The sequence below is a fragment of the Euphorbia lathyris genome, chromosome 9 (assembly GCF_963576675.1).
Source record: "Euphorbia lathyris chromosome 9, ddEupLath1.1, whole genome shotgun sequence".
Taxonomy (NCBI): Eukaryota; Viridiplantae; Streptophyta; class Magnoliopsida; order Malpighiales; family Euphorbiaceae; genus Euphorbia; species Euphorbia lathyris.
In genome coordinates this window covers 16,743,430-16,761,438 of record NC_088918.1, presented here as the reverse complement: position 1 = coordinate 16,761,438, position 18,009 = coordinate 16,743,430, and the positions used below count along the sequence as shown (strand labels likewise).

The window sequence follows — 18,009 nt, the reverse complement described above, 5'->3', positions numbered from 1 at the left end:
CAATTGCTGAGTTACTACAAATAGATATTCACACCGATAAAGTTTTATTTAAGATTATATTAATAAAAATTAACATTAACAATCTCAATTTCATTTTCATTTTCCTTAAGGAAATCAAATTCACATTTAAGGCAAAAATCAAAAAAATTGACCCCGTTGATGGTTGGTGGTACCGGGCATGTCCTAGATGTAAAAGTAATATTCAAAACTTTGATGACAAATTGTGGTGTAAAAATTGCAGATTCATTGATGATCTACCGTTGCTATGGTAAATTTTTAAATTCTTTATAATATTCATACATATTTCAATTATTTCCTACTAAAATTATTGTTGCTTATTATATAACAAATATTACAGGTATAGAGTGAAATTGGTTGTTGAAGATGCTACAGGTACAAGCACATTTGTAGTTTTTGGACATATGGCATCAGATTTAATTAGCATTCCTGCAGCTACTCTTGTAAATAGTTTTAAAGAAAGATATGTAATGACAAAGATTTATGGTGTCAAAACTGTATTTCAGATTCAAGTTAGTAATTTAGTTGATGATCCATCCAACATATCATTTAAAGTGATTTATATTTTTAAGAACACTCTGGTAACACCTAAAGAAGAAGTTCCAAGTCCAAATTCAACACCTTCCACTCATTTGAAGTCACACATATTGATGAGCGCCTCTAGTAGAGCGGTAAACTATGTGTGTATGTGTTACGGTTATGATCTCTCTACGTGATTTAACTCTACTAGACGCTACGTAGGGGCAAGTGTACCTCGTCGTATCAAGTAATAAATCCGGTTAAGACTGGGTATCGAATCCACAGGATTTATACCTACAAGTATTAAACTACTCGGTTCTATGCGTTATCTAAACGGTGAATACTTTAGACTTAAGTTGGGTGACAACTATAAACTACTCATAAACTATGGGTGAGACAATTTTCATGTATTTCAAATCCTTGTGGAATGATACGGATAATGATAAGTTATAACATATGACAAACAACTCGAAACATATACGATTGATAATTTACTCTTACAAAGATGACTATATATAGACCGAACAACTCCGTGAGGTTCTTAGGTCGTGATTTCCTCTTAAGGCAACTCTAATTCTTAGGATCAGAAACTAGGGCCCGTAAGTTCCGTGGCTCGTCAATTCCAACGGTTTCTGGATTGTCAACTCTAGTAAGGCAACACCTATGTGATTCCTAATAGATTTCGGAGCTCGTAAGCGACCTACACAATAATCAATTATAAGTATCAAAGCAAGCAATAAAGAATAACTCGTATAGTGAAACTGAAATTGTAAATCATATATTATAAATGTGGAACACGTAAATATGGAATACAACCAAGCCTAGTACATAGAAAGAGTACAAGCTAATTAACAAATGCAAAGGGAAGAAGAATCGACCCTTAGAACTAGCTAACCGGACTCAAAGTCGTCTTATAGGACTTGGAGGTGGAACTCTCGAGCTTGGTGAATGCGGATGGAACGGAATTTCGACAGAGTGACAGGAGGATTATACAAGCTCTCAAGGTGTAAGGAACTTTAGTACATGGAAAATTGAATATGATAGAGTTTTATTACACAAAATCTCCATTCTAAATGAGTGCAAGCACTCCTATTTATATACAAATCAAGCTTGGGTCATAATTATAATTACATTAAGTATGAAGACTTTGAATGTGGAGAGAAGACTTTGAAGGAAGACTTTGAATGTGAAGGGAGACTTTGAATGTGAAGGAAGACTTTGAATTTGATGTAGAAGATGGGCCCACACGAAATAATGAAACATATGATGCTTCATTATTTGCCTATTTTCTCCATTGCACACCTTGTTCCTTTTTCTTGTCTTTTCCTTTGAATTGGGTGTCTTTTTCTCTTTGGTCTAGAAAGTTGATTCGTCGTCGCTAAAGGTCATTATTCTGCCGCTGAAAATCAATATTTCGTGCTGAAACGAATTGCGTCGTCGCTAAAGATGGAGCTGCTGCCGCAGCTTTGATCACCCTCCTTGTGGTGCTGGCCAAGCTCCACATTGACCAGGGACAAAGATTAGGTTGACTGTCGTATTTCAACGGGCACCGTGTGAAGACCGACCAAGCTCCACGTGGACGTCGAAAATTAGACCTGTTTTCATCGCCTTTTCGGTCTCGTACGTTTATCCCGCAAAGCACAATTATGAACAGCGAGATTACTTGATTTATTTATTTACTTTATTTATAACAAAATGAGATTCAAAATGACGAAAATTAACTAAAGGTACATAATTAATTTATTTCTTATTGATTTATTGAAATATGCATAAAACTAACACTAAACCTAATAATTTAGCTCAAAATAAACCATAAATTATCCCAAAAGATAGGGATAAAATGTCTCTATCACATATCTCGATGTTCTTTGTCACCAATAGCAAAACGAAAGTTACCGATTGTTGAAAACCAACCAAATGTTCATCAATCATCAACAGAGGTTCAAAAAAAAAAGAACGTAACTAGTAAGTGCATGAGTAATAGTTAATTTTGTTTTGTGAATCACATTTTGAATATTAATATGCTTTCTCAGAGTGACCCTAACTTCATCAAAAAAAAGAAGTAAATGTTAGATCAAATACGATCAATGAGGTTAGTTTTTTCAAATATCTTTTCCAATTACATTTTTGGTGTATTTTCATCATAACTATTTAATTTGTTTTTCCAGGGCAATTGAAGTTGCAGCCACTTCTCAACTATCTTTCCTAATTGTTTCTTTACGATTATTTATGAATTGTACATGAATTTATTTATTAAAAAATGTTTAATCAGATTACCTACTTTTCCAAATCCTCTAACTTATCTTGCACTCTTTTAAACAATGAAGTTAACGCAACGTATACTAAATTCATGGATAATATACGACTTCACAGTTTAGTGTTTTCAGTCACTTCTATATGTCCCAAAATAGATAACAATATAGATAAAACATCAAATCCATATGTTTTTAGAATTTGCGGACAAAATCACAATCTAATTGGTTTTTTTATTGCCTTCAATTCATCAACCATCTAAACTTCTCCAGGATATCTTGACGATATAGATACTGAAATCACAACAAAACTTCTAATTTCAACTCATAATCAAACGGAAATTTTATTGCTAAAGATATTACCTTCTCTTGGTTAATGAGGACCTAGGACGATATTAGGAAGGAAATAGGCAAATAATATGAGGAGGATGACAAGAAGCAGTATCTCTGTGATTATGAGGTAAGGGATTTCGTCCATGGATTCACGCTCTTTCAGATTTGCCATTCTTTGGTGTGGATCAAGAGAGACAGAAAGATAGTGGATATGCAGTTGGATTAGCAAAGACGTGGAGATATATCTATATAAGTGACATTATATAGTGTGCAATTTTTAGGGTTGAATATGGGTTATCTTATTGTACGACGACGTATTTGATACGTACATATATTAGGACAGAATTATGACGGTATGCTGACATTATAATAACGTATTTGATACAGACAATAATTATACACTTCAAATATATTACAAAATTTAATTTTGTTAGCTAATATTCATAAAAATATGCATAAAAATATTAATAAAAATATATACAAAAATATACTCTTTATTTTGTTAGGTAATATTCATAAAAATATATTACAAAATTTAATTTTTTTTTTCTACTATATTATTTAATTTTTTTTTTCCAAAGCAAAACGAGGATATCTTCTAGTATTAAGTTAGAGTTAACCAACATTATTTTACAACAGGGGTTAGGCTATGCTTACTTTGTTTTTGACAAAGTAAGCCTTACTTTGTTTTTTCCACCATTGGATGATGATGAACTTTGACAAAGTAAGCTCATCCAATGGTAGAAAAAACAAAGTAAAACTTACTTTGTCAAAAACAAAGTAAGCATAGAAAACACATTTACAACAGTATGATGGGCAGAACCAGTCCCCATCTGAAACATCCTATAGAATAAACGGAAGTTGTCAACCATACAAATCAACAAATTGAAGACCAAATATTATGAATTAGACATACCACTAGACCAAGGCAGCTTTTATGGAACGATGAAGGATAACAATCACATAACAAAAGTTCCACGCTGTAGAGACAAGCGAAACATATAATACCATTTTCACCTTTGAAATTTCCCAGTGCTTCTTCTTCCACAAAATTTGCAATATCTTTGTGTACAATTTTCTTGAAGCAGTCTATTAAAGAGCTTCCATCTTCCAAACAGATTCTGACAGTTGAATCAAATTTAAAGCCTGTGGCATGAAATGTAAATCCAGTAAGAATATAGAGCTTGCAACAGCAATTGCACTGGATTAATTCCTTCTCAAGTTATACGACCTCCACCAGTTAATGAAATGTACTCTTGCTCTTGGTAACACAATACCATTGTCTATCAACCAAGACATGAGTGTTAGAGCCTTCTTAGGAGCTGCAACCTGCTTCCCTCTTTTGAAGGTTGTCCTTAACGGACTTGGACTTCCATTTTCATCTCGGACAAAAGCAAACAGACTTGACGAAGAAGAAGTGTAACAAAGTCTCACATATCCTTGTCTTGAATAGTTGATTTTCCAATGCAGATGTAAAAGATGTTTCCTAACATTAAGAATGACATAATCTTGATTTTTCTTATTGTCTCTTTGTAATTGTAGGTATTCAATGACAGCATCTGGACAAAAGTCAGGTTGAGGAACCATGTCCGAGCCAACAGGTAGCCAATTGTTTTTCTTGTACTTGTACTTTCCACTAAAAGTAGAATAAGCTTCCATAATAGTTTATCAAAACAAGTCAAGTCACCAAGTTTGTGAATTTGTTTTGTGATTCATTCTTCACTGAAACCATAATTTGTTTGGTGAAAAATGAAAACAATGTCCGTGCGTTCAAGTTGAAGTTCCTATTCTGAGAGAGATATGCTGACCAGTTAATCCACCAAGTAACACTTGCAGTTGAAACTCTAAATATTTACCTTTGTTACTCTCTTGCCATTACGTTGTATGTGCAAGATCAAACTCACTAGTAAATGCTGGTTCAACTATGGGTGTAGTAGTAAATGCTGGTTCAAGACTTATTTATTTACACCCTAAAACAAGATCAATCTGCTATTTCAAATAAAATTCAAAAAATTATAAATCAATAACTCTAAAGATTGAACTGGAATTGGAGGGGTGAGCCAGCCAATGCTATAGTGCAACACAATGGCGACTCTTGAAGACCCTAATGGCAAGCCATTAATATAGGACTTCCCCCTAAAAAATTTAATTTAATATCGTGTGGACCATTAGTCCACATATCAGATATTAAACTGATAAGAACAGATACTACACTTGATCTTAGCCAAAAGGCCGAGAAAGGTATGCTTCTATCATTCTTAGGCTTCTCTCTTTATAGTTCACTTCTTGGTCCTCAAAGAGCTTTCTTTCCAATGTGGGATGTTTGTAAAGTAAATGACACACTTCCTCACTCACTTTCAACAATTATATCCGTTGAATACCAGACCCAAGGCAAAGTATTTCCATAAAACAACAATTATATCAGCTGAATACCATATCTAAGGCAAAGTTTATCTGCTGATTCGTCCATATGGAGTAATAATCAACATTCCCAGTATATCAGAGCAAACAAAAGATAAATGACTCTTGTCAGCCAACAACCATTCCCTAAGTTATCACAACCATTCCCTAAGTGATCAACATCTGTTTACAAGAGAGACATCTATGTGCCTCTGCAATAACTAACCCAAGCCTCGAAGACATTGCCTTATGGAGCACATCTGTTTCTGATTTGGCTAAATAACATCATTCCGGAGACGGACTAAACACATTAAGCTCATTAAAGTGCCTCGGAAGATATGATAATTCATAAAGATTGTGCAGTTTGAGGGCAAACAAAACAAAAAAATAACCTCATCAAGTATGTAAAATTCTAGCATCACAGGTAATATAATTTAACTTCATTGAAGGATAAGACTTTCTTGATTGAGCAAACTCCCTTTGATGAAAGTTCACCACCCAAGTATGAAATTTACCAAATGCAAATTGAGAATTCCACCATTCTTCAGCTTCACCAATCATACGTAACCAGCAGTACTACAAGCCTGAAACAATAAAAAAAAAGGTACAGAAATCAAATCTAAAGTAATACGTTGAGACTTTTGGATGTCCAGTTTAATATTTTTGATTATGTTGAAACAATAAAACAAATTAACAAGCATCTGATCTCCATGATTTGAACTTTGAAGTGGCACAGCCTCAATCGACAAAATGAAACTACAACTCCTTTTCAAGACACATACTAATGAACAAAGCGAGTTCAAAACCAGTTAAAATTTGATGAAAACCTAAATGGCACCTCCACCATTTTTACCTTGGAATGGATGCCGATGGCTGTCTATAGCACAAAAGAAGAAGCTGAAAAACATAAACAACATATCACTAATCAATCAATAAATCGCTTTTGCTGAACTAATGAAATGATATAGCTAGGATAACAGGAATTACATGTTAAATCTCTTGTTTGGATACTGAGAACATAACAGAAACTCAACTTTTTTGCATGTTTATGAAGCCAATCAAATGAACACAAACTGGAACTAGGATTGGAAGGGGCTGCGCGAACGCAGGCCCCCACTACCACAAATTATGACGTAAGCTCTCCCTCTTGGGGAGACTTTAGGGAAGCACCCCTCCAGAGTGCAATGGAGGTCACAACCCTAGGCCATGAGCCTCATTGATCACCCATTGACCCTGTCCAGGTAAGTATGTTGCTCTATCGATCTAGAGTCAGATTTATACCCTGATGCTTCATTGTTCTGGTCACACGTTTCCGATGTGGGATTCTCTCTCCACAGGCTAGATGTATGAGCTGGATCCCTATGGTTCGCTGTCCAGGGGATAGAGAGAGGAACATAGAACAAAAATATCCTTTCACTAGCTCTCATATGATACACAGAGAATATTTAAAGAGAAGGAAGAAGAATCTAAACAGAGAGAGAAGATTTTGCAAATTCATTTCTTAATGAGCTCATTACCGAAGATGCTAAATAACCGGATAGACGCTCATGCAGGCTACACGTGGCTTACAGAAATAACAAACTCACTAGAGCCAAATTAATCAAAACACCTAAACAAGCTAAAACGACTAACAATCAAATTCCATGTAACAATTCATCCCCCTTAAGAACCTTATCCTCAAGGTTCAACAACTTGAAAAGCCGGATAGCGCTGCTGAATGTCAAATGCAAATTCTCAAGTGAATTCTCCAGATCCCTGTCAGACCAGTGAACAAGTATCTTCGTAGCAGCTTGGTTGCCCCTTTTTACCAATTTCCTATCCAGTATTGCTATTGGAAACGGTGCTGCCTTATAATTGTTTGGGAGCTGAGTAGAAGACATGACTTGAGTTGACACCTTCTTCTTAAGTTTTGAAACGTGGAAAATTGGATGTATTGAAGAGCGAGAAGGCAATTTGAGCCTGTAAGCTACCTTCCCGATCTCATCTTCAACCACATAGGGACCATAGAACAACAGAGCAAGTTTCTGACTCATCTTGAACACAGTACTCTGCCGCCTATAAGGTTGCAGCTTAACAAAGACCTCATCTCCAATAGCAAACTCCCTATCTGTCCTGTGCAAATCAGCTGCTTGTTTCATACAATGCTGAGCCCTCTTCAGCGGTTCCTTCATGATCTTATGATTTGAAGTGCCTCAGTTTCACAAACATCAATAATGAAATTATTAACTTCTTTTAGTTATTCATATACCCAAGCAAAAAATTCCTTTTAACACCTAAAAATCAATGAAGGGAGTTTAAACAACTTCAAGTTTTTTTGTAGAACACCCTAAAACTAAAAGGCACCTCTGCAGTTTCACCTAGAAATGCCTTCTAGACAAACAATGCAAACAAAGGATAATGACTTCTCTGGTCAGCCAACAACCAATCCCTAAATGATCAATATTGGATGCACTTCTACATAAGGCATCATATCAAATGCTTTGATTGAAGACATAGACAATTGAGACCATGAAGCACAGCTAATTTATAGACACTGAATCGTAATATGATTTAACTAAATGAACACAATTTTGATTGAGGAGCAAATTACTTATCAAGTGTGCATCATTTCGAAAATGAAATTCATTCAAGTATCACAATTTACCATATGAATGCAAGTTCCATCGTTCTCCAGTTCCACCAACTGCATATATGCACCAATATAAAACTGTAAGCCTGAATCACTGAATTAACTTTAGAAAAAAAGGTAAAGAAAGTGAAACTGAAATAATTTGTTTATATTATTTAATTATTAGTTGATTATCTTGATAAATTAAATCCTTAATCAATCTGTACTATTTAATTATTTACCCCTGAAACACAGTCTGACATCAATTTATTAGCTCAAATAACAACCAATACTTTGTTAATTCAAATAAAAGTAAACAAAACATAAATAAGAAAAAACTCTAAAGATAGAACTGGAACTGGAGGGGTGAGCCAGGCCAATGCTATAGTGCAACACAATGGCGACTCTTGAAGACCCTAATGGCAAGCCATTAATATAGGTCTTCCCCCTAAAAAAATTAATTTAATATCGTGTGGACCATTGGTCCACATATCAGATATTAAACTGATAAGAACAGATACTACACTTGATCTTAGCCACAAGCTATTACCTGAAAGCTTGTCGCATTAGAGCGCATTCAAATGGAATGCGACAAGCTATTACCTGAATGCGTGTCGCATTGGAGCGCATTCACCTCCAATGCGACAGGCTATTACCTGAATTCTTGTCGCATTGGAGCGCATTCACCTCCAATGCGACAGGCTATTACCTGAAAGCTTCAAGGAGATAAGCTCATTACCATGTTTTTCCTTTTGTAGGTGGTTTCCATAAAAGAAGATAAAGGTCCAATGAGGGGTAGAGGGACTGGGAAAGGTGAAGATAAGGGTCCAACCCGAGGAGGTAAAGTTCCAACCCGGGGTGGAGGTAGAGGGAGAGCAGGTGGAAAAGGTAAATGGGTTCCTAAGATGAGCTAGTATTTGAATTCACCGTTCACCGATCCATTAGCCTTATATGGTGGCCAATACATTGGCGGGTTTGAGGAAAGACTAGTTATTTGTAATGTTGATGATCAGCGCCACCGAATAGATGCATGTTTGATAGAGGAGCTAGATGCGTGGCTCAACGGGCCTGAATCAACTGAGGGAATACGTTTGGGTGGTTTAGATATGTACCTGCTTGAACCAAAGTTTTTCAATACCCTTCGGGCCGATGGGACGTATATATGCAATGAGGTAACATTAATCTATCCAATATTCCCTTTTCATTTGTAATTAGGTGTCTTTTACTATAGTATTAAAGGGTTACATAATCACTGTTGCAGCATATCACTGGTTGGTTCTATTTACTGAGACGACAGTCAGTACAAAATGAGGTGGATGCAGAATGGACTGCAATTGATACAGATTTTGTTGGATTAATGGGCCAAGCCATGTATATGAAGGGGTTTAATGAACCGGGGTGGGATAGTGAAGACTATTTCATACAAAGAGTAAAAGGTGATATAGATAATTTTGTTTGCCCTTGGCACACAGTGAAAAGATTGTTCATTCCGATCAACTACAAGCAAGAGCACTGGATCCTAGGAGTGTTAGAGTTGCGGTCTATGCACCTGCACATAAATGACAGCCTTATCTCAAACATGTCGAAGCAACCTTTGGATGCGTTCCTCCAAACACCCTTACAAGTCATTGTTAGAGTCGTGGAATTGAGCGGCTATTTTGTAGATGGGCGTGAAAATGTGAGACGGATGATCACTTGGAGTAGAGTTACAGGGGTGCCACAACAAATGTCCGGCTCAAATGACTGTGGTGTTTGGACTTGCATAAACGCACAAGTCTTAAGTGGATTACATGATCTCCCACATGATGACTCATATGTATATCCATACAACTCTACGGATGGCACTTTCTTCCGTTTGCGCCTTGCAGTTGAGTTGTTTCATGGACGGTTGTTAGATTTCAAATCATATTGTAATAGCATGTTTTTTGTTGTATATTATGTTTTATTTATGTAAGTCTATTGTGTTGTATGTTCTCATTTAAAAACCTTGTCGCATTTGAATGGAATGCGCTCAAATGCGACAATTAATATTCAAAAGGGAATTTTCTGAACCGCATTTGAGCGCATTCAACACTCAAATGCAACGAGGTTTGTTTCTAACCTTGTCGCATTTGAATGGAATGCGCTCAAATGCGACAAGTAATATTCAAAAGGGAATTTTCTGAATCGCATTTGAGCGCATTCAACACTCAAATGCGATGAGGTTTGTTTCTAACCTTGTCGCATTTGACTGGAATGCGCTCAAATGCGACAAGTAATATTCAAAAAGGAATTTTCTGAAAAAACAAAGTAAAGTTGGCTGCCCCATAGAATCATAAAGTCTTAAAACAAGCACAATGTTAAGGACAAATGATATTAATCAACTCGGTCATAAATGCTTTGAGGTAGTAGTGTTAGAACAACTTGCTGAACTTGAGATTACACTAGGAAGCCGTGTAGTGTTTGGAAGCATGGATGGACAATTCAAACGATTATGACCGATGCTCCCGCATCTGCTACACCTTGTGCGAATTACATCTTCACCCACTGATGGCCTTCTTTTCTGACTTTTTGGTCGACCAGCAGACCGCCCCTCCTTCTTAGGAGGAAGCACCTTCATAGGATTCTCGTTCACTTTCCATTCCGATTGGTGACCAAGTGGATATATCGAGTCACCCCATGCCAACTTAAGTGACTCGTTGGTGTAGTAACGATGCACCCATCTATAGGCGTTGTCCATCCCGTGTTTGGAAGCAACTTTGCATACGTGTTCACATGGAAATTGTGCTAGTTGCCATTTCCTGCACGTACATGTTCCTGCATTTAAATCAACAAATCCCCCCTTTACCCAATCACCGATTTGAAAGGTGTGATTATCCATAGGGAAATACGAACAACGTACTGCTGCCCCTACACGCTTTATCATCTTTTTTCCGGCAACTTGGCCAAATACTCCACACGTTCTTCTGCAGAAACATATTAATCTCATAAATAGTTATGTATGATAAATAAAATAAAATAAAAGACACGTTTATAACATGCTTCTGTACGCCTCTCGTAAAACCATTTCTGTAGTATCATGCGTATGAACTCAACCAACATTGTTATTGGTAGACGTCTAGCCTCCACCATTAACGCGTTGAATGATTCTGCAACATTCGTGGTGATAATGTTATACCGATGACCACAGAAGAATGCACGTGACCATTTCTCTTTTCCAACTTGCAGTAAATAGTCGGTAGCACCAGAATGTAGTGAACGAAGTGTTGCAAAGTTTTCCTCAAAATCAGATACCCGATAGGATTTTGCACATTTCCAAAACGCCTCATCTATCTTACGAATTCCACAAAATTTGGCCTTCACATTTTGTTGCAGATGACGAGCGCATGCCCCATGTACAGCATTAGGAAAAACCCAAATTAACTACATGTATAATGCTCTAATTTCGATCTGATATAATGGCTAGATCTTCAACATCGTGCAGACACTCTTTCAATTTATTCATAAACCAAAGCCATGATTTATTACTTTCTTTCGGGCCAACACCAAATGCAATAGGAAAGATCATTTTGTTCCCATCAATGGCAACTGCAATGTATAATTTGCCGGGATATTTACCTTTTAGAAAAGTTCCATCAACGGCTAAGACAGGTCGAATATGTTGTTTAAAACCTCTCAATGAAGCACCCATAGCCATAAAGAAAAATCTAAATTGATCATCATCATCTGTCTCTATATGTGTCACGGTTCCCGGATTTGTACTCTTCAACATCTCACAGTAGTCCAGTAACAACATGAACGATTCTTCCGGCGAACCACTCTGCGCTTCCAATGCCCAGTGTCTTGCTCTCCAAGCTTGCATATAAGAGAGATTAACAGAAAAATCTCGTTCAAAATCAAAAACAATATCCTTTGGTCGATGCACCTGATTTTCCAAATCAAACCTATTTCGGAGTAGTATCCCTGCAACACGCTTCCCCGCTTGCCTATGGTGCGGACATATCTGATCTCTCCCACAAGTGTGCATGTCCATACCATCCATTCTTGAAAGCCTGAACAAATTGGAACCTGGAATGACGATCCCTCTAGCCCTCCATTTACATTTGTCCACATCCTTACATTTCACCTCAAACAAAGACTTGTTTGATTTGTAAACCTTCCATTCAAACGAATTTTCAATTGCATATTTTTCAAGTGAATCTTGCAATTCAACTTTGTTTGAAAATATATCATTGACCCTCAAAGTAGTCCCTCCGTTTGATTTCTTAGGTGCAATCATATTCACGGGCACATCACATGGCTTTGGACACCATCGAAATGGATCAGTCATCCTTTTCATTCTATCTTCATCACCATCCTCATATGGGATACGTTGGACGCATGCAGATTGCTTAGCTGTTTCATGAACACTTTTAACAGGAATTTCATTCAGAGTGATATCTTCATTCTCCACATTGTCACCATTATCGTAACAATAATCATTATCATAATGCTCATCATAATGATCATGATTATCATTATTCAGATAATCATCACTATTGTAGTTCTGATAATCGATACCATTTCCACCATCGTTGTCATCCTTACCATGTATAGGAGCATCCAGTTCGATGGTGGGATCATTACTTACTACTTCCGTTGGTTTGCTTTGACCAACATGTCCATCCTTGTTAACATGTCCATCCTTGTTAGGTCGCAATGCTGAAGCTTCTGTTGTTCGCATGTTTAGAGTAACATACAATGGAATCAAATCGGTCGGATTCATTCGGCAATACTCTATGAATCCCATGGCATCTTCATCGTCATCAATATGTGCTATCCCACCACGCAGTTTATTTGGACCATATGTCGCCTGCATGGACATTTGGAGATCATACGAAGTTGAATCAACGCGAAGTGCACCATAAACTTTCTCTTTCAACTTTTGCAAGTCAATCTCTGTTGGCAAAACCAACAACTTCGCTTTACCACCCACGTATGTCATCACAGTTCCTTTTGTGGTCCACAGTCTGTTCCAAGATAAAAAAAACATGTACACCTCTCTTTGGTTGACATACTTCTACATTTAGTAAAATGGACACGTGATCAAAACATAATAAAGCCAATTCATATGTAAATGATGCTCAAATGCGACATGATACACCAAAATGCGACTCAAATGCGACAAGCTATACCAAAATGCGACCGCCAAATGCGACATGCTACATCAACTGCGACCGCCAAATGCGACATGGCTATGAATGCGACAAGCTATATGTTAGTCCTTGTCGTATTTGATTCTCTGTGTCACATTTGAGCACCAGAATGCGACACATCGGGCGACAATGGCGGAATCGAAAAATGTCAAGATTCAAACAGATGCATTCGAATACCAACTGTGTATTTCTAGTAATGTGTATGAAAAATGAAGAAATGATACTTACATGAACTTGAATGGAGTATGGATGTGCTTAGATCTTGGGTTGAGTTGATGAATTTTGCTGTGAGAATGTGAAAGTAAATGAAAGGGAAGGAGGAGATGGTTGTTATATAAGAATAAGGGTAGTTTTGTCCAAAATGGGTTTAAATGTCTAATTTGGTAAAATGGAAGCAAGGTGGGTTAGATATGTAAATTGGGGTCCTTGATTGGGTTAGATTAGTAATTATCCTTTTATTTTTTTATTGTACTTATAATAACACATGTGAATATGTGGAGATCTTGTCTTAATTAAACTATGTCAGATCTTTATAAGAACACAATTGGATCCCCTACAGTGAAATTTTCCCACTACGTTATCATTGGTGCGGTGAGCGTGATAGTGATAATCCACATCGAAGTTTGATGACCCGCGAGGCTAAACCGGGTCATATTCATTTCGCAGGCCCAGCCCATACTTAGACCTATGGTCTAAGATCGGATGAGACCCGAATAAAGGAAGCGGGCGCAGCGAGTAACCGCCCCGAATTCCTAAACGAAGCATCAAGACTCCCACTCAGAACCACGTTCGTTGCCATGAAAGCCACGAAAGGGACATGGCCTAAAAAGGGGGAACCGCCCTCAGAACGTGGCCCACTAAGGAGTAACCGCCCTCGGCGGTTACCTAAAAAACACCTATAAAAGGCCTTAAGAACGAGGGAAAAAGGTACGCTCACAATTTTCCCCGCAATACTATTGTCAAATTACCAACCTTCTTACAAAAACTGACTTGATCGTCGGAGAGTTTTTCCGGAGATCCTGTCTCCGGTTCTGTTTTGCAGGTAACTCTGGCAGAGAATATCAAATCGGATCCGGCAAGTTATCATTGGTGCGGTGAACGTGGACCTTTTTTACCAACATTTGGTTAAAGGTACGCGAAGAACATGTCAGAACCATCACGAACGACCGGCGTTACCACTAGATCAACCAGTATGAACTCTAGGGGACCACGGATTGCGAATTCGCAACCTGCAAGTACACAGCCTGTGGTGCCTAGCTCATCAGGTCCTTCGGGACAATTGAGTCCCTTATTGGAAGTCCAAGTGCAAACTGAGATGGAAATGTCCAATAGTGATTTCGTGCAGATGGCAGGACAAGTCTTGGCTTCGAACATGAGCCAGACGGCTGGAGATCGAATGATTAATTTACTAACTGCCCTCGCCGAACACAATACCGCCGTGGCGGCTGCTCCTCAAGAACCTGTGGTTATCTCAACACAATCACCGACTATCCCTGTCATATCGGCCCTCCCGCAGCCATCTCAGGCGCCAAATCAAGTGGGCCAGAGTAGTCGCACAAACCCACACAGCCACCCGAGCAACTACTCGCACCCAGATCTCATTACGACGATACATCCGACCTGGCAGCCATCCCAACCGTTGCCAGGAGTGCAAGGCACTCTTCCGCTACAGCAAGTGGAACCTTTTCCTCACAGACATTCGGAGTTGATGACTCCTGGGCGATAGCACACATGGAACTTTGATCCTATAACGGGACAGCGGTTAGTCCCCCAACAGGCACACGTCTCAACACCGATGGGCGGATGGATGCCACCCAGAATTCACCAGCAGCGGATGGAAGAAGTCCGGCGAATACCCGATATTGACTTAGAAGATCAATTACGAAGCATGATGGAGCGAATGGGGTACTCGCCTAGGCCGAGAGCAGAGGTCCAGAGCGATTCACCTTTTGCCCCTTCGTTGCGGGAATTCATTCCAGATCACAGAATCAAAGCGCCCGCGATACCTAAATACTATGGGGATCCAAATTCTGATCCTGAGGCTCATGTCAGGAACTACAGAGAACTAATGGATGTTGCAGGAGCGAGTGAAAGCATCATTTGCAGGTTATTCTCGACAACTTTGGGCGGAGCCGCATCTGATTGGTTTTGATCTTTACCCGCAGAATCTATTCACAATTGGCATCAATATAGTCGGGATTTCTGTGCGAAATTTGTGGGCTGTAAAGCAGCGGATGTGACGGATAGGCAGCTGAAGGAGATCAAACAGAGGAACTATAATTCCCTAAGGGAATTTGTTGTCGCATTCAACGATATTCTGGTGCGATTGCAAAACCCGGATATCGTGAGCATCCGCAACATCATGGCAGATGGAACCACAGATTGGAGTATGCGGGAGGAAATCATCCGCAACAAGCCGCACACAGTGGCCGAACTCATGAAAATAGCAAAGGAATTCATGGAAGTGGATGATGTCAACAGGGAACATAGGGCTCAAACCCGGCGAGAAAGAGATGCCGCTAGATCCACTTCGGACAATCGGCGCCAGACCCAGTCCAAAAGTAATTTTGTTCGAAGAGGCGATCGCCCCTTTCAAAGTGGCGGATATCAGACACCATTAAACACGACTCGCCAGGAGGTGTTACTTTGGATCGAAAAGAGCCCCCTGAAGAAGGATGTGCGGTTCCCCGAGGTAAAAGGTCGAACCAGTTTGGGGCGACATCCTAACAAATATTGCAGGTTCCACAGACTGAACGGCCACGACACGAACGATTGCTATGAATTGAAGAAGGAGATTGAAAGGCTGATCGAAAGGGGCAAGCTGAATCAATTTGTACGAAAGGAGACTAGTGACGAGAAAGCAACGTTACCACATCAAGAAGAGGCAAGGCCCGAAAAGAAGCAGAAAAAATGAGTGATAAACGTGATAGCCGGTGGGATCTATGAGCCTCCAACAAAAAGAGCTCGCCGTGAACAGCGAAAAAGCAACACTCATAGGGGGGATGCCCTCAATTACTCATTCGCGCGAATCACGGAGTCGCATGCGGATGCTTTGGTGATTACAATGGCTGTAGAAGGATGGGACGTCAAGCGGGTCCTTATTGATACTGGAAGTTCTTGTAATGTTATTACTCGGACTGCATTCAACAAGTTGGGAATTAATGACGAGCGAGTGGAACATACATTCATGGATGTAACAGGTTTTGGGGGTCAATCCTCTCAAACAAGTGGACAGGTGGTGTTGGAGGCAGAAATGGGCGATAAAAAGCTAAAATGGCGAGGTGATTTAGAATTCACAATTGTTGATCTCCCATTGGCCTACAACATAATTCTGGGACGCCCATTCCTGTCAGAAACGGAGTCGCTCATCTCAATGAAGCATTTAAAATTACATTTACCAACACACCAAGGGCGAGTCATAGTTGAAGGTGATCAACTTGTATCTCAACAGGCCTATACATTATCACTTGAACCAAAGCCAGACGAGGAAGATAGGGTAGAGGAGAAGTTGCCAGCGGAAGCATTGGGAGAAACGGAACTATTCGCCATCTCAAGCGACAAAAATGTGCGAATAGCGATGGGCCTCCCTGAAGAAACGAAGAAAGCCATTGCCGAGGTGCTGGTCCAATGTGAGTCGGCATTTGCCGCCCCAAATGAAATACTGAAAGGAATAAGTCCAGACGTAGCAACCCATCGTTTGAATGTAGACAAAGGTGCAACCCCAGTGCGACAGAAAAAGAGAGGACATGCTCCTGAGCGGCAAAAGGCGATTGAAAAAGCAGTGGCGGATTTGCTAAAGTCAGATGCAATTCGAGAAGTCACCTATCCGGAGTGGTTAGCCAATGTGGTGCTAGTCAAAAAGCCAAATGGAATGTACAGAATGTGCGTCGACTTCAAAGATCTGAACAAGGCATATCCGAAGGATATGTATCCGCTTCCTAACATTGATATATTGGTAGATGGAACTGCAGGATATGAAGCTTTATCATTCACCGACGTGAAATCCAGTTACCATCAGATACCCATGGAGAAGGCGGATGAAATCAAAACATCGTTCATAACTCACCAGGCGACTTATTGCTTCAAGGTGATGCCCTTTGGATTGAAAAACGCGGGAGCAACATACCAGAGGATGATGAACAAGATATTTTCAGACAAATCCGGCGAGAACTTCTCGATCTACGTTGATGACATGATCATCAAAAGCAAGAAAATGCAAGACCACCCGCAGGATATCAAAGAAATCCTGGAAGTGCTAATCAAATATGGCCTCAAATTGAACCCAGAGAAATGCACATTCGGAGCAAGAGCGGGAAAGTTCCTGGGTTTCATTGTTAGCGGCAAGGGAGTTGAGGCGAATCCCGAGAAGGTTAAAGCAGTAATGGAGATGAAAATGCCGAGGAGCATAAGAGAAGTACAGAGACTAAATGGGCGGTTGGTGGCATTAGGGCGATTCATATCATGCTCAGCTAGGAGATGTCTACCTTTCTACAATGCCATCAAAAAATCCAAGTCCTTTGAATGGACGCCGGATTGTCAAGAAGCATTCGAGGGGATAAAACGATTACTGTGTTATCCGCCCTTAATGAGTAGGCCGGAGGATGGAGAAGATTTATTTCTCTACGTATCCGTCACCAATATGGCGATATGCACTGTGATGGTGCGAGAAGAAGAAGGGCAACAATATCCAGTGTACTACGTGAGC

General features: G+C 39.3%; 2 non-coding genes and 2 pseudogenes across 2 annotated transcripts; all 4 read right to left on the bottom strand.

The window, feature by feature from the left end:
- Positions 1–5,172: 5,172 nt before the first annotated feature.
- LOC136207517 (U2 spliceosomal RNA) lies at positions 5,173–5,367 on the bottom strand. Its single transcript, XR_010676662.1, has one exon. It is a non-coding gene; the product is annotated as a U2 spliceosomal RNA (small nuclear RNA).
- A 279-nt stretch (positions 5,368–5,646) lies between these two features.
- LOC136207845 (small nucleolar RNA snoR127) lies at positions 5,647–5,816 on the bottom strand (annotated as a pseudogene).
- Positions 5,817–6,610: 794 nt separating this feature from the next.
- LOC136207802 (U1 spliceosomal RNA) lies at positions 6,611–6,771 on the bottom strand. Its single transcript, XR_010676928.1, has one exon. It is a non-coding gene; the product is annotated as a U1 spliceosomal RNA (small nuclear RNA).
- Positions 6,772–8,491: 1,720 nt separating this feature from the next.
- Positions 8,492–8,677, bottom strand: LOC136207540 (U2 spliceosomal RNA; annotated as a pseudogene).
- Between the last annotated feature and the right edge of the window lie 9,332 nt (positions 8,678–18,009).